Source organism: Nasonia vitripennis, unplaced genomic scaffold, assembly GCF_009193385.2.
Source record: "Nasonia vitripennis strain AsymCx unplaced genomic scaffold, Nvit_psr_1.1 unplaced0027, whole genome shotgun sequence".
Classification (NCBI taxonomy): Eukaryota; Metazoa; Arthropoda; class Insecta; order Hymenoptera; family Pteromalidae; genus Nasonia; species Nasonia vitripennis.
In genome coordinates, this window is record NW_022279806.1 from 38,028 (window position 1) to 60,764 (window position 22,737).

The 22,737-nt window shown below is 36.2% G+C and overlaps 2 long non-coding RNA genes across 2 annotated transcripts; one reads left to right on the forward strand and one right to left on the reverse strand.

Moving 5' to 3' along the window:
- The first annotated feature begins 2,771 nt into the window (after window positions 1-2,771).
- Window positions 2,772-5,315, forward strand: LOC116418108. Its single transcript, XR_004228221.1, has 2 exons — window positions 2,772-3,019; window positions 4,796-5,315. It is a non-coding gene; the product is annotated as an uncharacterized LOC116418108 (long non-coding RNA).
- Window positions 5,316-14,923: 9,608 nt separating this feature from the next.
- Window positions 14,924-19,587, reverse strand: LOC116418107. Its single transcript, XR_004228220.2, has 2 exons — window positions 15,113-19,587; window positions 14,924-15,011 (listed from the first exon to the last, which is right to left on the reverse strand). It is a non-coding gene; the product is annotated as an uncharacterized LOC116418107 (long non-coding RNA).
- Window positions 19,588-22,737: the final 3,150 nt, after the last annotated feature.

Below are 22,737 nucleotides of genomic sequence, written 5' to 3' on the forward strand. Positions count from 1 at the left end.
TTTGTTTACATTAAGTTGAAAGTTTTGCTATTCTAAAGCTTCTTTTAGGAGGAAGCCAAGTTTAGCCTTTTTTTATATTTAAAATAACTCTGTTAATTTTGCTTTTAAATAATCGTAGTGCAGCTCTTAATGAAAGTCTTTATCTACTTAATAAATTAAACTTTGCAAAAAGTTATGCATATTATGAGCCAAAATTTGTACCATCCTTTCATAAAATTGAGGAGCCGGTGCCCAGAATCCGTCAAGAATTTTTTGCTCAGTGTGCAAAAAATCCTAGGTTATTTGCAAAAGCTCCTTCTACGGGCGACCATACTCGGGCAGAATCTGCTGGCCCTTCTAGCAAAAGTAGAGAGACGCTAATGTAATGTTAAAAGGTTAGCTTAACCACCAGTTACTAAAGTTAATAAATAAATTTGACTTCATTAATACTTTAATGTGTTATATTTGATACAGTCCTACTTTGCTATCTGTGCAAAGATTATACAATATGCATGTACTGAGCTTCATTTCACTTGAACGTACCAAGTCATTACCTCACCTACCACGTCATTAACCTTTACCTCATTATGCCATATTATTCTGATTTATTTATATCTTTATTTATTTATTTATTTATTTAAAGTAGAATTGTATCAAATCGTTGCTTCTAACAAAGACTAGAACAGTTGCATTTCTCGCGTCGAAGACTAATACCTTGCGCTTTTTTGCGTCGAACACTAGTACATTACGCACTTTTCCGTCGAAGACTGATGAATTAAGCGCTTTTCCGTCCGAGACTGGTAAGTAACGCACTTTTTTGTCATAGACTAGTATATTTTGCACTCTTGCGGCGAAAACAAATATATTTTGCACTTTTGCCACGAAAACGGCTTTCCAGCATAGTAGAACAATCCAAAATTCAACAAAATCTTCAATAATTCAAGATTTTAATAAGACTTTTAAAAAGTTGAACATTTTAAAGATTAAAAATTCCAAAACATCAAAATTGGAAGTTTGGGAACTTGAAAATTTAGAAATTTGATTATTTTGAAATTTGAAAATTTTGATGGATTTTGTAATATTATATGATATTGATAAAATCAAATGTACTACTACCAAAAGCCAAATTCACTAGTCTGTCGCGCAAACGTTCCAAATGTACTAGTTTTTGACGCAAAAATACGAAATGTACTAGTCTTCGTTGGGAGCGATAAAATATGACAAATTAAAGAATCAATCAAATTAAACTAATTTATTAGCTGGTGATTATGCTATAACCTTTTCTTAAAGTTCTCATTAGTATTTCTCTATACTTTTGCTGAAATTTTTATCAGATTCTGCCGAGTACAATCGCCCGTGGAAAGAGTTTCTGCGCAGAATCTAGGATTTATTCCGCCCATCGAGCAGAAAATTTGACGGATTCTGGGCACTAGCTCCTAAATTTTATAGAAGGGTGATACAAATTTTGGCTCAAAATATTAATAACTTTTTGTTTAGTTCAATTTATGACTAAATTTATAGGTCCAATCAATAAAATATTGTTTGGAGAAAGCAAAGGTTTGAAAAAACCTCTGCCAATTCATTGGCACATAATTTTTGATACATAATTTAATGTATAAGTTTTGGGTGGGTCATTGTCCAAAAGTTTGCAGAACCCTCTGATTCTTTATTGTAGAATACCAACACTGCCGTCCATTTTTTTTTTTTTTCATAGAAATTTACGCATGTTTACATGTGTTCCTAACCAACCTAACCATCATAAAACAACAGGCTATTCATTAGATAGGTTGCTCGCGCAATTTTTGAGAAAACGATTTTTACATTTTAGCTCTTTACTTGAGAACCGCTCGACAAAATAGTTTAAAATTTTAGCAGTATATAGCATTTTTATGGTGAATCGCCAAATAAAATTTTGAAGCATTTAACTACATTGTTTGATAGATATAAGGGATCAAAAAATTTTCGAAAAAAAAATTGAAACCTTGATATCTCAAGAACACGGGGGTTTGAGAGCTACGCAATAAACTTAGCCAAAACACATAAAATAACTACTTTTTTCCAAAATCTGAAGTGTAAGAAGGCCTTTTACGTCCGTAATCGAGGCACAAAAAATACTTGAATCATATCACACCGTAAAATTGTGTGGTGTGAAATTCTACGCATTCCTTCCCTGGTAGAAATTGGCCGATTTAAAATAGTGAAAAAGCTAAGAACTTGGTAGTTTTTCCTGTCAGTTCTTTTTACAAGATGTAACGCTTTTATATCCCTAGTTCTTTGGCAGTTCTTAGATCGAGCTGTTTTTGAAAAGTAATGCCCAAGATAGTTGGTCAAATGACAACGTTTACTCGGCTCGGTTGCAGTTCCTTGTACAGGGCACGGGTTCGATATATATATATATATATATATATATATATATATATATATATATATATAAAACCTCCCGTAACTATGCCGTGAGGATCCGTGCGTGAGCATATAGCATCCCGTTTGTTACAATTTGACCGTGTGATTCCGTAAAAGTTTAAAAAGCCTTAATTACTGATCCTGCGTGTTTGTCTGTGCGGACGTGCTTTTCCGTGGGCCGTGATTTTCAGTGGATCCGTGGATAACTGTGAGTCCGTGAGTATCGATAGATCCGTGTTTTTCCGTTCGTCGTAGAATTGCAGCAAGATCTGTAAAAACTCAAAAATTTTATCCATAAGTTATTTTTTATATATATTAGTCGGTTTGAAATATATTTAATAATTTATTTATATGGAATATTTTATTTTAAATTTTATACCCCGCGAAAATCTTATTAGTTAAAAATTCAATATGGCCGATGCTGGGAAGCGTTCCCTATTGGCTGTTTTGGGAGGATGCGCAAGAACACACCTTCTCTCCTTACATCATGCCAGAATCCATCGAGTAATATGCATGATTTCTAGGCTGAAACCCGAGTAGCAGAAGTTTTCTTAATTTTTTTGCGCATGTGCGTACGGTTCAGGCCAGGCACAGGCATACCAGAAGCAACGAAGATAGACCATCTTCGTTGATACAGGTAGTATATGTTGTCTGCTATGCTATACAGCAGAATAACAGATAACACCACACACAGTTCTCACATTCTCAGTCAATGTTAAAAATGATATACACCGAAAAAAAACACAGTCATTTCTGCTGTAAAGTCCGGTAGTTTTAACCGTTCTGCCACCGTAACGACTGTTTAGTAAGAACAACGGTGTGCCACTGGTAGTTTTGGCGAGTCGCGACTCGTAAAATTGTTCGCTTACGCAGGACACCAGCAAAAACGACCGAACTGATTCTTTAAAACTACTGAATTCTACGGTAATTTTAGCGAGTCTTCGTCCAATGACGGATTACTGGTACGATTTCAGTTAAAATGGCTGAGTTTTTTTTTCTGTGTAGTATACACTGACTCAATCATTGTTGATTAAGTGTAAATTATGTATGTGCTTATTAAGTACCATGTATGTGCCCAAAGTCACTGATGATGAGGTCTGCAAAGTGAATTGCACAGATATTTTTATCTCATCAGTATGCGAGCCCGTTACTGTGAATGTCCAACTCTGTTATTATCATGCTAAATCCATGATATTAAAGTTGGATGTCTGTTCTTTTGTGAGAAGACTTGTTAAATTATTTAAAAACTGACTGCCATGTCAGTTTTTACTTAACCATCTTGGTTCGGCTTTTAATCTTGAACCCTATGGCTTTGGCGGCAAAATATACAGGTGGGTCTATACATGAAAGACGAATTCATATCAGCTAGAATGAATTCAACTAAATATATTGTTTCAACATGCCAATACAAATTAAGATGCAAATTTTTAGTCCTCTAGGTATGATAGTTTACAAATGAGAGTAAGATCAAATTTATATTGGTTTCGATTACTTGTTTCACATGATTTTTGCTCTTATTTGAAAACTATCATACCTAGAAGGCTGAAATTTTGCAACTTAATTTGTATTGGCATGTTGAAACAGTATATTAAGTTGAATTCATTCTAGCTGATATGAATTCGACTTTCATGTATGAGCCCACCTGTATTTTTTGATGCCGAAGCCATAAGGTTCAAGGTGAAAGCCGAACCAAGACAGTCAAGTAAAAACTGACATGGCAGCCAGTTATTAAATAATTTAACAAGTCTTTACTCAAAAGAACAGACATCCAACTTAAAGTCCAACTTAATATCATGGATTTAGCATGATAATGATAGTACTTGGACATCGACAGAAACTGGCTTGCATACTGATAAGGTTGAAATATCTGTTGAAACCTCATCATCAGTAACTTTGAGCAAATCGATGGCACTTTTTACACAGTACTTGCACTTACACAACACAAAGTCAGTCAGTACCGCATACTTGTACATACTTTCATATATGAGTATATGCATCTGTAGGGTTAGGTTGACCCTTTTAAGACATACCTTTTATACTAACAGTTTACATTAAAACATTGTTAAAAACATATTTTTGATTATTTCTTTTGATTCTAAGTCATTTTTATTAATTTGCAATGCTAAAAATAGTAAGAAACGCACAATTATCATTAGTTCTATTTTCAAGTCTGATTCCCCAGTCCTTGACCAGTGACTGTGTCAAAAATTTGATGAAATAGGCACAGTGACTGGCGAGTCACTGCTGAACGCACTGGCCAATTCAATCTGAACTAGGCAGTGACTGCTAATAAACTGCTGAACATTTCTACCAGGATTAAATCCAGTGATTTCAAGCTTTTTGCGATCAAACCGATTTTTTGCTCAATTATAGCAACTTTTTTTTAATCAATTTTTGTCTGCTCCTCCGCCAGGATAACCACGAGAGTCACACGAACGATGACGACATCAGTGCCTGGAGCGACTGAGGACAGCGAGGAAATGCGCGAGTCGATGCAGAAGATCGTCGATCAATTCATGACGGAAAAGCGAAAGAGACAGTGAACAATCCACTACTCCGATGAAACTCAATAAGTCGAAGATGCGAGAAACACTTTATACATAGACTATATAAATATATATATAAAGTATAGGCGTAAAATAAAAAATAAACGGGCGCGAACTTTTTGAAACGAATGTCGCGAGCCTCGTGTGTTCTCTATATTATACATAATGACAATGAGAAAAAAAGCACTTCCGCGCCGACCGCGCAGCTGAGCCACAGGTACGTCATCGTCAATAACGATGAGCGCTTCTGGCCTATATTAAACGGATCGTCGTCGCGTTTGTTATACTTTCGGAAAAATCGAGGAAAGGAGATGAATAATATGATATAAACAATGAATCACGATGAATTATTATATATGAATATATGAATTAAGCAAAGACAACAATTACGATGAATAATATTACATTGCTTCTATCGTGCACTCCCCCTGCCCCCTCTGCTCTCTATCTCTATATAGCTTTATTGTGTTCGCTCTCGTGCGCGTGATGAGCGACGGGAGATGCGACGATCGTATATAGCCGCATGCAGTTCGCGACTAGCTTTTTGCATAGTATATAACGCTAGTCTCTCTCATTCCCCCTCCACTATGTCAGCCCGTCCATATGTGAACGTTTATTGTATGCATCTCTCATAATATATACGCGGCAAAGAGGACAGTTATTACATACGCGCGTGACATGCAGAGGCGAACTATTTAGGTAGCTATGATGGGAGAAAGAGTTGTTTAATGCATAGAGAATGTTATAAAGCGAAATCAAATTATATCGGCGTATTATATATATATATATATATATATATATATATATATATATATATATATATATATAGGAGGAGAGGAGGAGGTGGCGCGTAGCGTGGTGTCAGCCAATTCGAATCAACTGTAACGATGTAATTATATACTCGAACATCATTTACCAGATGATGGGCAATCGTTGTTAATTTGTAAGATTATAAGATTCTATGAGCTTCGGCTTTCGGTGGACAAGTTTAAAGCTAAACAAAATCATGAGGCGAAGATTTATAATATAATTATACAATTATGCTTTCCCCAGCAATTCTTAATATCATATTGATTGATCTATTTTATATCCCTGGTAGAAATATCAACGGTTCAATGGCTTAGCAATGGCTTATTTAACCAATAACGCCAATGAACCGCTTAGAAAACCGCTAAATAACCGCTTACTGTAATAGAAGCTTATGCACAGCTCCTTGATGTTAATTTGCTTAAATTCAGTTTACTAGCCATACGTATACAACTGTCAGGTTAAAGCTTTGATTAATAAATATAAATTGACCTATATGATTGATTATAATTGAAAAAAGGTTAGGAAATGCAAAGGACATGTAACAATTTGTAGATAATATATTTAAGTTGTATCTAGATAGGTTAAGAGGTTAGGATAATCACCAGCTAAATGAATCAATTTAATTTTTTACATATAATATAGTCCTATTCTACTATCTGAACAAGGTTTGTATGATACGCATGCACTGCACTATTCATTTCACTTGACCGTACCAAGTAAACTGTTATTTCATAATGTCATGCTGTCCGATTCAATAAGATAAATAAAAATTGTTTATATTAGCAAACTATATAGTTCGAAATGCCTTGTTCAACAAGACTAAACTAAAAAAGAACCCATTCAAATATTCATTGTGGTTTTGAATACATAAGATAAGAATTTCACATTTTTCTTGGCATCTGTGATTTTGACCAAAATCTCAAATCAGTCAATTAAGGTAATATTAAGGTAATAATGGTAAGATATGAAGGGAACGTTAGACGATTATATATATGTATGCTGACTTGCCATTCCGCAAAGCACAAACGCATATAAAAATCGAGAATTCTCCCTTTCTGTTTTAAAGCTGTATTGAAGAAAATGAAAGCTATTATTATTATTATGCAATTAATCACATTATTATATTACTATGCGTGTCTGCGCGACAGGCCAGTTTCTGGTTTGAGGCAATGGCAAGGCATCGTGTTTTTAAAAACGATTGATGAAAAAAAAATGATTAAATGAAAATAATGAATAAACGACGAAATATAATAATTATGTACATTGGACTTATTTAATGGAAAATAATTGCTAACAATCTTTTTCAATTGTGTACATTTATAATTATTTTTAGCCATAAATTATATATAAATATAAATGTACGCATCATATGTGCATTGTAATAAATTTACGCAATCTCAATGGCATGGTAAATATTTTTATTATTTATAGAGGAGACGACGGAGGATGATCATGATAATGATGACACGAGATGACTGTTTTGTAACCGTTATAAACATTTATTCTCTCGATGCTGAAAACAAATTTGGATATATTTAACGTTGGATATATTTAGGAAAATTTTAACGACCTATCAAAGGATTTAAGGATAAACAAATTTCGACTTTATATATTATAAGAGATGGGAGACGTTAGCTTTTAATGTGTAACGACGTCAAGACAGTTGACTAAAAAGAGGCGATTTAACGAGATATATATGAAGAAAAGGTCACACACTTGTACGGATTATAAAAGAAAAATTACCTTTAGAAATCTCCTTGCGTATAAAGATATTCTATTAATATACAAAATATTATTATATTAAAATGGATTATGTCTACACATCCAAGATTTATAAATTATAATGTATAATGTCCACTGTGCTGCATTCAATAGACGTTGCCTAGAGCCTACCCGACCTAAGGACCAAAGGCACAATCACTTGTATCTAATAAAGTCTTGAAAATGCTTCTACTAATACGTATATTTCAATACTGCACACATAAATACTCATGCAATGCTCAACGAAATCATCGTTATATGTATATTTAACATTCTGATCGCATTTATTTCGATAATTACATACACATATATACTTATACTTTTCAGCCCGTGCATTATTATACCAAATAAAGAGCTGCTTATTCAGCGACGCAGAGTAAATTTTACTTATATATATATATATATATATATATATATATATATATATATATATATATATATATGTGTGTGTGTGTGTGTAAATCCAGAAAAAACCGGCACTTTTGGGGTTCTGAGTGAACGAAATTGAAATTTGAGGGCACACCTCCCAGATCAACTTTTTTGGGTCCTTTAGGTCACCCAGAACCCGAAAAACCTTGGGTTCCCAATACTTATTTTTTTGCCGGGCAGTTTAAATTCTCTTATCTTAACCTTCTAACTTTTGATCAAACCTGCCAATTTTAACCATTCAGCCCTTAAATTAAAGATCTTTTCTTCTACTTTCGCTTTTAAAATTTAGGTTAACCTTTTAATTGTTTGATCAGTTATATATATGCCCATCAATTATAGCTGTTTTTATCTTTTTCGGTGTCATATATATAGCTGATGAAACCATTAAAATGTTTAATCCGATTCTTGAAAGCGAAATTAGAAGAAAAGAGCTTCAATTAGCGCCCCGGATGGTCAAAATTGACTGCACGGATGACAAGTTATAAGGATTTTAAAAATGGAAAAAATCGCTGACTTTCGTAAAAAATCGAAAAATTTATGATTTTCTGCCATTTTCAAGCCTAGACAACTTTCGATCTAGGCAACTATTTTTAACCCACCAGCCCTCAAATTAAAGCTCTCTTCTAATACTTCGATCCTAGTAATACACATTTTTGGATTGCGCCTTCAGACACTGAGTGGGTGAAGGTGAACCGTGGCTAATTTTCGTTTATTTATCCCATGTTAAATTCTCATAAGAGAATTTAAACTGCCTGGCAAAAAAATAAGTATTTTTTAATCTTGGGAGCTCAAGGTTTCTCGGGTTCTGGGTGGCCTAAGGAACCCAAAAAAGTTGGTCTGGGAGGTGTGCCCACAAATTTCAATTTCGTTCACTCATACCCCCAAAAGTGTCCGATTTTTTCTGGATTTGCACATATATGTAGTTAGTTAGCGGCGAAAAAAATGTTCATGCATGCATGCATGACTGGATTTCTCCAACAAAAGCGTTTTGTAAATGAAACAACTATGCATATTTGTTATTTTTTCAAATAAAAATATCGGTTCGCAAATTTTGGCCATTGCATGGGTCGATATGTACACAACTTTAAACCAGTATAGCGTAGTTACAATGTTTTTCTTATAAGGCTCTTTTAAGCAGAGGATTATCGAAATTTTGTTAGAATATTTATAAAACAACAGGTAGAAGAAACAAATTCTGATTCAAATACGTGAAATAACTCGTGACTTTGTCGTTTGAATCCAATATATAAAATAAAAATGCACTACAGGCCCTTTAAGTGCTACAATGTCGGAACAATAACGTTAATTGTTTGGATTTTTTAGTCTCAAAAATTAATATAGTCACGTACGCACACATTCCCGAGTATCCCACGCAACAACATCATGCTTTGAAAATACAAGATAAATACCAGATCAACCACTATAATATATAGTTTGCTTCCACGGCCCTTAATTATAAAACATATTAATCTATATAGACTTACAATTTGAACTTCGTTCGAGATGTTCTTGCAATGGCCATTTATATAAAGTCCAGGAAGAAACCATGAAATATTTTGCAGGTATTTTTATCCATGGTTTCAGAGCCGTGTTGGCATAAGGGTTAAACGTATACAACGCTAGCTGTTTCAGCGAATAACTGCACACGTATAAGACATTCAGTATATTGAATGCCTAAGCCACATCCAAAAATGAGCGGACCAGTTGTTTACTCAAGTATTACGAATACCAATTAACGATTAAATAATGTGCTTCATGATTCCGCCATACCGAGTTTCTTAATTTTTCTAAAAGTCCAGATAAACTTCTTGTACTTGAAGCAAAAATTATAACATTAGAAACTGGATAGTTTTTTCTTTGGTAGGTTTTATTAATTGTATTCATTAATTGATTATTTCTGTAACACCCCGTACAGGCTTCGCATAAAAATTATAAATTATATTTAAAACGAATTTTCGTGGAACAAAATTCTAGATTTTACGCGAGTATCTCGTGCTCACCCACCCTTCATTCAAACGCTCCGGGACAGCTGAGCTCACAGCAGCATAACACCAGCAGCGCCACGAGCCAGCGAGCGGCAGCAGCAGAAGCAGCGTTAGAGCGGGGAGAGCGCGCAACACACTTGTATATCTGTATATATTGAGTTGCGAGCGCAGTGGCGCGAGAGAAGGAGTTGGACGCAGCGGCGACGCGGCGCGCGCATTATATTATAAGTGTGTGAATGATATTTGTATATAGGTTTGAATGAGTGTGTGTAAGTATGAATATGATGTTTTTTCCGGCGGCTCGATTCCCGCTCTCTTCGTGGCCTATAAAAGGACCCGCACAACCCGTACTAGCTCACTAGCCGAAGCGCAGCTTAAAGCGCCAGCGCAACTAAAGCATCTAGTCCCTGCTCTTGAGCAAATTACGCCTTGAGCAGGTAAAATATTTTCGAATATTTCTCGAACTTATAAAATTTCTGTATCTCAAATACTTATAAATTCGTCGAGTCAAAACTGATAACGCAACTAACGCGTATCAGTCGAGAACTTAAAATAATTTCAAATCATTTGTATACTTAGAAAAAGCACGATCTATAGCCAATAACGCAAAAGTTAAGAGTATTGTCTTACAAATATATTGTGTAATCAAAAACGAACAGCTCGCAAGGGCGCATTGAAGTTTTGTAATTATAATTTAACTATCGCGTTATTTTGTATATTTAATGATTTTTCTACGAGAAATAATGCATATTTAGCAAAAAAATGTAAATATTACGTAAAAATCCAAATATTTTTTATTAGTTTATAAATATTATTTATAACTAATTATTTCACCACTTTAGCGCAAAACACCTCACAGATTCGGATTCGAGGGGTTAAAATACTTTAGAGAAACCTTGGTGAATCCTTAGACGTTGGTGGCCCACGGTCCCACATGGACAGCAAGATTATAACGTGATTTCGTCAGGTGATACATTTTCTATAAAGCTTACTGCAAGATTCAATACGTTGTAATTCGACATTAAATGAACGAAATATATTGAGGGAAGTAAACACTAAGTTCTCGAGTATCTATTTAACGCACAATTGATATTTGATTATTTAAGCACTGAAAATAGAGTAATTAAAATTTTAGGCAGTCTTACGAGAAACACATTTTTTTATGAGTTTACACGAGCTTGAGACCGTCTTGATACCTATCTTGTAGGTACAAGGTCACATTAAAAATGTGTTGCTATTTTTCACGTTGCCGTATAGCAACAGTAACCTTATATTAGGCTAAATTACTTATACTTACCTGGATTTCTACTGGAATCTGTCTCATCGAGGTTCGATCAGACTCATATACTTAGTATTAGAACGCCGTGTTCTATTCGCCAGTAAAGTTTTGGCCAGTTCTAATTGAGAATATTGTAGCAAGCCCAAATTTTTCAGGAACCCGATTTATTTTTGTTCAAGTTCCAAAGACTGAATATTTTGCTCACCTTGATAGTTGTTATTGAGCCTTTCCTCCTCAGCTCCAGGATTCTGTCGAACTTCTTCGACCTCTCGGACGTTGGAGTTTGACGGAGTTGGACGGCGTCGTTTTGGTTTGGGCTCCTCACTTGTATTGGCTTCATCTCTTGTTCTCTTTTGTGATGGGTTTCTCTGCTTCTTGATTTTCGAGAGCCACCCGCGTAGGGTTGACTCTGGAACATCAGACGTCGCGTTATATCCACGTTCCGCATTCCTTCGAGGCAATAGTTTATGGCTAATGCCTTGGTTTCTTACGAATATTGTTTAAATTATCGCTTCTGCTTTTGTTGACAAGCCATTTTTACGTCTTAGAAACAAAAGTTAATAGAGCTGTTGAGGCGGTTGATGCTCGAATGTCGGTTTGACGGCTCAAGCCATTTTCACGTTGTTCCGGATCTTGCGAGGGCTAGGAAACAACAAGTAGGTAAAGAATGCGTATAATTTATTTATACCTTACACAAAACGACGTCACTGAAGGGATCTGCAAACCTGGCGACAAAAAAACCGTCTACAAGTTTACAAATTTGACCACTAAAACTACGTTACAAATAACGCTGGCGAAAGAGTGTCGGTCTCGACGATCGCCCCGCACGGCCGAGGCATCTTCTGGTGACTGTTCTTTTGCATTAAGACTTGTTTAATTATTTAGAAACAGCCTGCCATATCAGTTTTCACATAACAGTCTTGGTTCGGCTTTGCACCCTGAACCCTATGGCTTCGGCGTCAAAAAATGCAGGTAGCTCTGTACATGAAAGTCGAATTTATATCAGCTAGAATAAATTCAACTGAATATACTGTTTCAACATGCCTATACAAAAAAAGTTGTAAAATTTCTTCCCTCTAGATATGATAGTTTTCAAGTTGTAACACCCCGTACAGGCTCCGCATAAAAATTATAAATTATATTTAAAACTAATTTTCGTAGTATCTCGCGCTCCCCCGCTCTTCATTCAAACGCTCCCGGACAGCTGAGCTCACAGCAGCATAACACCAGCAGCGCCACGAGCCAGCGAGCGGCAGCAGCAGAAGCAGCGTTAGAGCGGGGAGAGCACTTGTATATCTGTATATATTGAGTGGCAATTATGAATGCAAGAGTTTTTCCGGCGGCTCGATCCCCACTCTCTCCGTGGCCTATAAAAGCACAACCCGTACTAACTCACTAGCCGAAGCGCAACTTAAGCGCCAGCGCAACTAAAGCGTCTAGTCCCTGCTCTTGAGCAAATTACGCCTTGAGCAGGTAAAATATTTTCGAATATTTCTCGAACTTATAAAATTTCTGTATCTCAAATACTTATAAATTTGTCGAGTCAAAACTGATAACGCTTGATAGAAAAATCACGATTTAAAGCCAATAACGCAAAAGTTAAGCGTATTGTCTTACAAATATAATGTATAATCAATGCGAACATACAAAATTTTCTGTTATAAAGAATATTAGCAATTTATGCAATATTCTATCTAAAAAGAATATTGTTTGAATATATTTTTTTATTGAAAAGAAATAACATACTATTATTATTGAAATGACTTTCCACTACCTGGTATCCCAGACCTCTCTTATATTATAAAAATACATCAATATAAAATCAAATCTTTGTTTGTGATCTGCTGTCAAAATTCAGAGGCAGATCAGTAAATAATCATCGCTATTATCAAAAATTAAAATCTATGCGCACAAGACCAAGAAGAGTCGTGACCGTTTCAAAGTGAGAGCAAAATCAAATTGTGATCAAAGTAATCGAAATCAATAAATTTTGATTTTTCTCTCACTTGAAAACTATCATACCTAGAAGGCTGAAATTTTGCAACTTAATTTGTATTGGCATGTTGAAACAGTATATTAAGTTGAATTCATTCTAGCTAATATGAATTCGACTTTCATGTACAGAGCTACCTGCATTTTTTAACGCCGAAGCCATAGGGTTCAGGGTGAAAAGCCGAACCAAGACTGTTAAGTAAAAACTGATGTGGCAGTCTGTTTTTAAATAATTGAACAAGTCTTAATGCAAAAGAGCCAACATCCAGCTTTAATATCATGGATTTAGCATGATTATGAGAGATTTGGTGGTTGAGAGTAACTGGCTCGCATACTGATAAGATTGAAATACCTGTGCAAACTTCATCATTGGTGACTTTGAGTGCATCGATGACACTTTGCATGCATGTGTAAGGTTAGGTTTTCACTATTATTGTGTACCTTAAAAATCATAACATTGTAGATCAATTTATAGGGTGTATATATTCATCAATTTATGAATACTTTCAAACAATGTCAATGCAGAACAGGATGATTGGTGTGAAAAGTAAGGTTATATGATCAAATCATAATCCAGAAATCATGTCTGATTTATCAGGGTTTTCATCTAGATTCTACTCTGGAAACCTGCTAGATTTGAAAAATCTCGGTAGCTTTCAGATACTTTCTCGGGAACGCTGCTACCAGGGTTCTACTATATTTTCTCTGTGAGCTCCTCAAAAAAGTAAAATAATGAATTTTTTAAATTATATCATACATTTATATTTAAATAATATCGTGAGTGCTTCTGAAATGTAATAAATTGTGTGTTAATACGGAGGAAAAGTGATGAGGATCAGGTAATAATGTGAGACAAAGTTTTTTATATAAGCTTAAAAATAGTTTTATTTAAAATCGGGTTATCAATGATATAATATTAGTTACAAAAATCTTCATTGTATACATTTTTTTTTATTAGGCACTTAGTTGCCTAGATCTGTTTCATACGCTGTAAATTTAATGTTCGCGTGCGCACATGCGCATTATCGATCGGTATTGTAATCATACCATCATAAGAAATTCAACTGAACAAATTTAACTGAATTTAATAAAACTCAACCCGCAGCCATTCACTTTTTGAGCGTTATATATATATATATATATATATATATATATATATATATATATATATATATATATACAGGTGCGGCGTCATCTGCCCTGATCACGCAGCACTAAACTCGCTGCGTGATTTTCGGGACTGACGTTTTCTCAAAGCTGGAATGGATATGTATTGGGAACTTAATTAATATATATATATATATATATATATATATATATATATATATATAACGTGGCCGCTCGTCGGTCCACCGAAATCCGTAAGTGCGTTAATTAAGTTCCCAATACTTATCCATTCCAACTTTGAGAAAACGTCAGTCCCGAGAATGAATATGCGAGTTTAGTGCTGCGTGATCAGGGCAGATGACGCCGCACCTGTTACGCTGATAGGGTTTTTCGCGGTTGTGGTAGCTCATAAAAGTCATAAATAGTTATCGTAATTCAGTAGCTTGAATCAGCTTCAAAATCTGATATCGTGCTAAAATCCTTTTTTCGTATCTCTTGAGACTTTTTCGTGCTTTTTTCTGCTTGTTTCTTCTTCTCTTCTTCTTTCTTTCTACAAATAACAATTAATAATAAGTTAGTATAACTGATTTCAGATATCATATCATGTATAGAAATAAATAAGTTCAAATTACATCCGTGACGGAGCGTTTTTTAGCCACGTGGCAACACCAGTACTTACGTCATCTCTTTGTTTGGAACCACTCTTCTTTGTGGCGACATCTAAATGAAACATACATAATACGATATACATGATTATATACATTACATATAAGTAAACGCCATAACTGCAAAGTACAAATTATTAAACTTTTAATTATTACCTTCTAGTAATACATACAATGGCGTTATGCTACAGTTTTCATTTTCACCTTGGCCTTTAAAACTGTATTTTGAGGTCAATTCATTAGTAATTATCCTGCGCAAAATCCCCCTTGCCGGCTTGGTTCCATCTTTTCCTGCCAAGGTCTCAAAATACTTTTTCTGAAATCAATAAATAAATGAAATTACATCAATAAAATAATCTTATAGGGATTAAAGGTACTTACAATTGATTTTTCAAAATTTTTATTTTCGGCAAAATTTTTGTTAAATATCTGAAATTGATCCTGCCTTGAAATAGGAACCCTGGTAGAAAATTGACTAGTTGAACTACTCAGTCAATTAAGAGATCGCCAGTTACGAAAACGAATTGTTCGCCGCAAATTCGAATAAAACTTGGCAGTAACTCGTGAACGCGAAATCCGTATACGCGCATGCACGCGTGTGTAGCAGCCGCTCGCCCGCGTCTGCCTATGTGTATAGCGCATGGTGTAGCCAAGTGTGTGCAGCGTCTGTTGTGAACATAACTAGAAAGTTATAGTCAATTTTCGGAAGATCAAGAGAAAAAATTATATATGGAAGAAGATTTTTCAATTGAAAACATTGCTTCATATCATATTTATTATTCAGACCACTGCAACAGTTCTAGTGAAAGTGAATTTGACAGTGATTCAGTTAATTAATTATTTATAATAAAACAAATCCTTTTTATAATAAAACATATTTATTATTTTAATTACAAAAACGGGCTATATGTTAAGGATAGAATGAGGATAAAATCATAGACATAATAGAAATAGACTGCGGGTGGAGGTTAGCGAAAGTGGCACCCTATGAGAGAGAGACAGATGCAATAGAAGGTATGCTGTCTCTCTCTAATCGTGTTATTGCGCATGCGCGGCCATGCTCACGCGCGTCGAGCTCGTCGCGACGCGGGAATTCGCTGGATTTAAAGTGAAACGGCGAAAAACAATTGGATTCAATTAAATAAGCGTGTTAAATACATATAGTATACGAGACTTATATAAAAAACAGTATGTACAACCTTAAATATACAAATAAATTAAAGACATAATAAGAAAATGAACACTTATATAATTTACTGTACGCATTCTATTGATTATAAAATAGAGTCAGCTTATTATTTCTCATTCTTATTCGAATTTCCTTGTCATTTTTCAATTCAGCATAATGATGCAATCTTATCTGAAAATATTGATTAAGAATTAATTTAATAAGCTGAGATCTATGATCACATAAAGGCGACTGATCGAATTCATGATTATCTGTAGAAAAAATATTTGATGGAAGGCCGGTCGTATGGAAGGTCTGGGCCGAGGAAAATCCAGGAGCCCACAATTAGAAAAGGGACCAGTCATAAAGCGCGTCCCGAAATAAAAGCCGTTCGGAAAGTACGGTGTGCTTCGCTTCGCTTAGGATACGATTCAGAACTTTAGTTGTTGCTGCGTTATACGGCCTAATGCTCTGTGTCGAGTTTGGCGTTACCTTGATACTATCCGGACACTGTTTTTCCGTGCCGAACGGTATGATAATTTCGCGGCTATCCAAGGCTCTCGTATTTCAAAAATAACTGCAATCAAAACAACAGCTTGCCACATCTCGGCATTACACGAGCCCCGCTAATACCGAGGAAAATAATTGTGTCGTAGGCTCGTAATAGCCACATTTTAAGTCGAGAGCACGTGACTAAGCAAGCCGCTTATGAAATCGAAACTTTAATTTTTCCACTCGGTTCGGCATGTAGCATCAGAGTTCTAGTTGTGGCTTATTATATATTTGTTTTTCCGGCATTACTGAACAGCTCAGCCCGAGATCTTGAATTTAAAAAAAATTGATGAAAATGACTGTCCCTATCGAAAGATACGTGGATTTTGAAATAGGGTAAAAATCGGCAAAAATGCCGCTGAAACGAGATTTTTCGGTTTTTCGTCGGATTTTCGCATATTAGACGATTTTCACCCTATTTTTAATTGCTTGTAGTCGTCGTACCCTTTTTCAAATCGATAGGGACGGTCATTTTCGGCAATTTTTCAGTAATGTCGGAAAAATAATGCTTGCTTGGCCAGGTAATAAATTACCCAGGGCGCAATAAAGGCTGTTTTCTGGTAACTATGTGGAATTGAGGCTTATTGTTATATTTGTTATAATATTTTTAAAGGTGCATCACTGATACACCTTTGAACAAAATTACAACAAATATATAATAAGCCACAACTAGAACTCTGATGCTACACGCCGAACCGAATGGAACAATGCCTCTGTGACACTATATCCGCGCATGCTTCGGAGAGAGTGCGCTGCGAACGAAGTAGCGCAAGAACTGGTGCCAAAACAGCACCGGGTCTGTGCTGAATCGGCGTCGCTCAGACCGTTTTCATTCGGCATGATTGTGTGCCCTAATGGCACGCGTATGCGCTGTATCGGCATTATTCAGCTTTCCTGATTCTGCACACGAGTGCCGGTGTCCCCCCAGGCTCACTTTTTTTCCGTGTACAGTGGTTTGAAAAATGTTTGTTTAACTTAATTTTCGAATTTCTATGTAACTTTTCATCTTTTCAATAGTGGTGCATGGTTTACACTTGTAATATGGACGAACTGGATCTTCTGGTCCAATTTAAGTGTTCAAACTTTATAAATATGCTTAATTACATGCAAATGACTTGCATGTCAAGTTTAAAGTTTGTACGATGCATCCCTTTTGAAAAAATTCAGTTTTTCTCAAAATCTTATGACTAAAAATAGCAAATCTCAATTTTGGTACATGGTTTACACTTGAAATTTGATAGACAAGCCCTTGCAATGTGTTTCAACATATTTCTAAAGTTTGATGAATCAGCGATGACTGGAAGATCCAGTTGCTTTCAAAAAACGTGCGCCAAATGCGTCTACTTGGGACGAACTGGATCTTCTGGTTCAACTTAAGTGTTCAAACATTTTAGATATGCTTAATTACGTGCAAATGACTTGCATGTCAAGTTTAAAGTTTATACGATACATCACTTTTATATAAATTGAGTTTTTAAAAATGTCTTCGACTAAAAATTGCGTGAGTCAAATCTTGTGCATTATCCAGACTCGATGTTTAATCGAAGTCTTTTAACAGTTGTGATTTTAAATAAAATAACAAGCTATTCAGCTCAGTTATCAAACAGAAAGTCATTCTTTCTGCATGTTTTGCAACCCATACTGCACATAACCTGCAAAATTCAAAAATTTTTATCCGCGCCTTAGCTCGACCGAATTTACTGCGCATGCTTGGCCATCACTCGGCCGAGCGCTCACACCGACACGACCGCGCTGGGCGTGGAGTAGTGAGCTATGCTGCTAGTGAATTTTTCGGAGGTTGGTACGTTGGTTTTGCCCATCGACGCCATGTTGAAATGGTTCTAGGCACAGCCCTGCTTGCTGCCTTGCATCGCGCTTCGTGTTTTGCGTGTAAGGCACGACCGCTAACACTCGCCACGATATTGGCGAATTTGTGTGGTTGGATAGGTCCTTCGATTAACTTTCAGACACTGATTTTAATTAAATTTTGAGTTTTTCACAACTATGACTATCGGTAGAAAAAGGAAAAACTTTACAAATTCAACCTTCAAGGATCACAAAATGAAAGAGCCGAGAGGCGACTGCTCCAAGCGATTTTTTGGACTGGAATGAGCTCCAGTTTCCCCGAGATGATGCCACTGGAGAGAAAAGTGATTTCAATATTCCATACCCTTCCACCTTGTCCTTTTCCAAAATTCTGGCCCCTCTTATGTAAATATAACACTAAATGCGGCGCTATCTGAGTTACCTGACTCTCCCGATCCCATCCTATTGTGTTGGCGCAGGTAAATGGATCCGGCTCCGTTCGGGCAGAGGAACGATGCGAAGATTCTCAAGTACGGACGAATATATGACTACACAGAGAAAAAAAACGTTGAATTTACTGTAGCGACTTAGGTAAAACTACAGAGGACGCCCCTTCAGTCAATGCTACTGCAGACTTCAGTAAAATCTACTGAACTGTCAGTTTCGGGTGACATGAGCATCGCTTAAGTTAAAATTACTTGTCGCGCTTCAGTAGAGATTATCGTTTAGAATAAAGAAGCAGCAGTGTTTGGGAATTACCACAATCCTAGACAATTTTATATTTCAATTAATATCCAAAGTTTCAAAGTTCATATGATATGCATGCAGTGTGCTTCATTTCACTTGACCGTACCAAGTCATCAATTTTTATTCAATCATGTCATACTATCTGATTGAAGAAATTAATAGACATATTAACATAATAATAGTGCAAAATGCCTTGCTCAACAAAACTAAAGTAAAAATGAACCCATTCGAACATTAATTGAAGCTTCGCGTACATTAGATACGAATTTCACATTTTGCTTGTTATCGGTGATTTTAGACCAAAATCTCAAACCAGTCAATTAAAGTAATAACACAATAAAGATTGCTTGAACTTATTAATCAGCTCTTAACATTTCCAAAAAGAGTACATATTAATAGTTATTGATTTACAGTTCAAAAGTTATTAGAAAATTCTTATCTTTGAATCTTGAGTAAATTCAACGTTTTTTTTCTCAGTGTGCTATAATTCGCGAACCAAAGCGCAGTTACGCGGATCGGACTCTGCTCGGGCAGAGCTTCCGCTTGCTGACCGTCGGCCTCTACTCTCGTCTGGGGCCTTTTATACCCGAAAGTATTCTCCGAATATATTTGCAAAAGTCTACCTTCTATATAGCTACTTATAAAACCCGGCTCGCTGTGCCCTACAGCTGCAGCAAATAACTGCCTATTTATGAATATGTTTATATGTTGCTATGGTATATTGCGTAATGCGCCGTATGACAATTTTTTCGACACACTGTGTGCGAAATGCGAATTACAAGACGCTTTTTTTATTTAAACGCATATGAGCAAATCCACGAGCGAGTGGAAACAACTCGGGTGTTAGAAGTTAAACATTTAAAATTAAGTGCACACCTACCAAACCAACTTTTGTTGGTTCTTTCGGCCGAATGGAGTGAGAAAATGCGCGCGTGCATAGCCGATCGCTTGCCAAACTTTTTAGCGGGGCACTTGAAATTCTCTTATGGGAATTTAGCATTAGGGAAAATTAACGAAAACAAGCCACGATTCAACTTTATACACTTAACTCAGTGTATGAAGGTACAATCCAAAAATGTGTTTACTAGGATCAAAGGATCAGAAGAGAGCTTTAATTTGAGGGCTGGTGAGTTAAAAATGGTTGCTTGGGCAAAAAGTTCTCTAAGCTTGAAAATAGTAAATAGTCACGAAGAGAGAAAAGATCTTTCTCTTATTCTAAAATTCTTATAACTTTTGATCCGAGCGGAAAATTTTAATCATCCAGGGCTCAAAATTAAAGCTCTTTTCTTCTATTTTTGTTTTAAAAAACTGGATTAACATTTTAATTTTACGATCAACTATGAATGTGCCTATCAATTATGGACGTTTTTTGGCCGTTTTCATCGCCATATATATAGCTGATCGTAAAATGAACGTGTCAGTCTAAATTTTCGAAACGAAAACGGAAGAAACGAGCTACAATTTGAGCCCCAAATCATCGAAATTGACTGCTTGGATGAAAAGTTATAAAGATTTTAAAAATGAGAAAAATCGCTGATTTTCGTGAAAAATCGAAAAATTGGTGATTTTTTGCCACTTTCAAGCCTGTACAACTTTTGACCTAGGCAGTCATTTTTAACCTACCAGCCCTCAAATTAATTATTTTTTCTAATAAAGCTAAAGTCCTCAAGTCTCGCCTATTCGTGACTTAACAGCGGATTTTAGCCACACTGTGCTATAAAATATATTTAATAAAGCCAGCAATACACGGCGATCGAGGTGTGCGACGCTAAGCGTGGCTGTCCGGCGGGGCGGGGCGCCCTAATGGCCGGCCGTATGGAAGGTCTGGGCCGAGGAAAATCCAGGAGCCCACAATTAGAAAAGGGACCAGTCATAAAGCGCGTCCCGAAATAAAAGCCGTTCGGAAAGTACGGTGTGCTTCGCTTCGCTTAGGATACGATTCAGGACTTTAGTTGTTGCTGCGTTATACGGCCTAATGCTCTGTGTCGAGTTTGGCGTTACCTCGATACTATCCGGACACTGTTTTTCCGTGCCGAACGGTATGATAATTTCGCGGCTATCCAAGGCTCTCGTATTTCAAAAATAACTGCAATCAAAACAACAGCTTGCCACATCTCGGCATTACACTAGCCTCGCTAATACCGAGGAAAATAATTGTGTCGTAGGCTCGTAATAGCCGCATTTTAAGTCGAGAGCACGTGACTAAGCAAGCCGCTTATGAAATCGAAACTTTACGAGAGCGATTTTATACGGCAGTACGCAAGAGGTCGGCTATGAAAAATCCTTTAAGTCGATTTAGGTTTATATTGCAGCAAAGAAAGACACTCTGCTGCTCGATTTAGCCTTATAACGCACTCTGCTGAGTGTATGCATAGTGGCGTAAATTTATATCTTCATCGGTCTTTTGCCTAATATCAGATCAATATTTACAATTCAATATTTACGCACACATTTTCTCTCTGTGTTTACACGGGCTTGAGACCGTCTTTATACCTATTTTGTAGGTACAAGGCCACATTAAAAATGTGTTGCTATATTTTATGTCCCTGTATAGCAACAGTAACCTTATATTACGTTAATTTAGTTTTACTTACCTCGATTTCTACTGGAATCTGTCTCAACGAGGTTCGATCAGACTCCTATACTGATTCATAGAAATACGCGTTCTACTTGCCAGTAAAGATTTAGCTAGAGCTAACTTTGAATTGTCAATCAATCCCAAATTCTTACAAAACTCGATATGTTGAAAACTTGGCTCACCTTGATTGACATTGTCCTCAGCTCCAGGATTCTGCCGAACTTCTTCCTCTCGGACGTTGTTGTCGACGCGTCGTGTCCTTCTTCGCTGGCTCTCCTCTCTTGGTCTCATCTGTGGTTGGTTTCGCGGCTTCTTTATATTGCTGAGCCACCCGCGTAGAGTCGACTCACGAACATTGAGTCGACGCGATATATCGCAATTCCTCATTCCTCCAAGGCAATAGTTTCTGGCTAGGGCCTTGGTTTCCTCGGAGCGGTGCTGAATTACTCTCTTCTCCTTTTGTTGACAAGCCATTTTTACGTCTTAGAAACAAAAGTTAATGGAGCTGTCGAGGCGGTTGATGCTCGAATGTCGGTTTGACGGCTCAAGCACTTATTTTATACCAAAAATAAAGGGCGGGGCAGCGTGGTTTCTACAGTGATCAGGTATACCGTATAGGAGTGGGGAGAATGACGGCAGGGGGTAGTTACAAAGTTAGTGAAAGCTCGAGCCAGATGGCGCCAGTGCGCATACCAGGGTAATATTTCTAGAACTACTTCGTCAATATCAATAAAATTTGACCTGCATATACATTTTTTTATGGACATTTTTTGATTTTTGAAAAACACTATTTTGCGTTTTTTTCAATCATCCCATTGTTACAAAGAATTCAGCTATAATGCATTTGGAAGAGAATAAAATTACCTACTTTTCCTCGCTTTGTTCGGCAGATAAAATGAAAAAAAATTTTTTAATTAATATCTCTGAAAC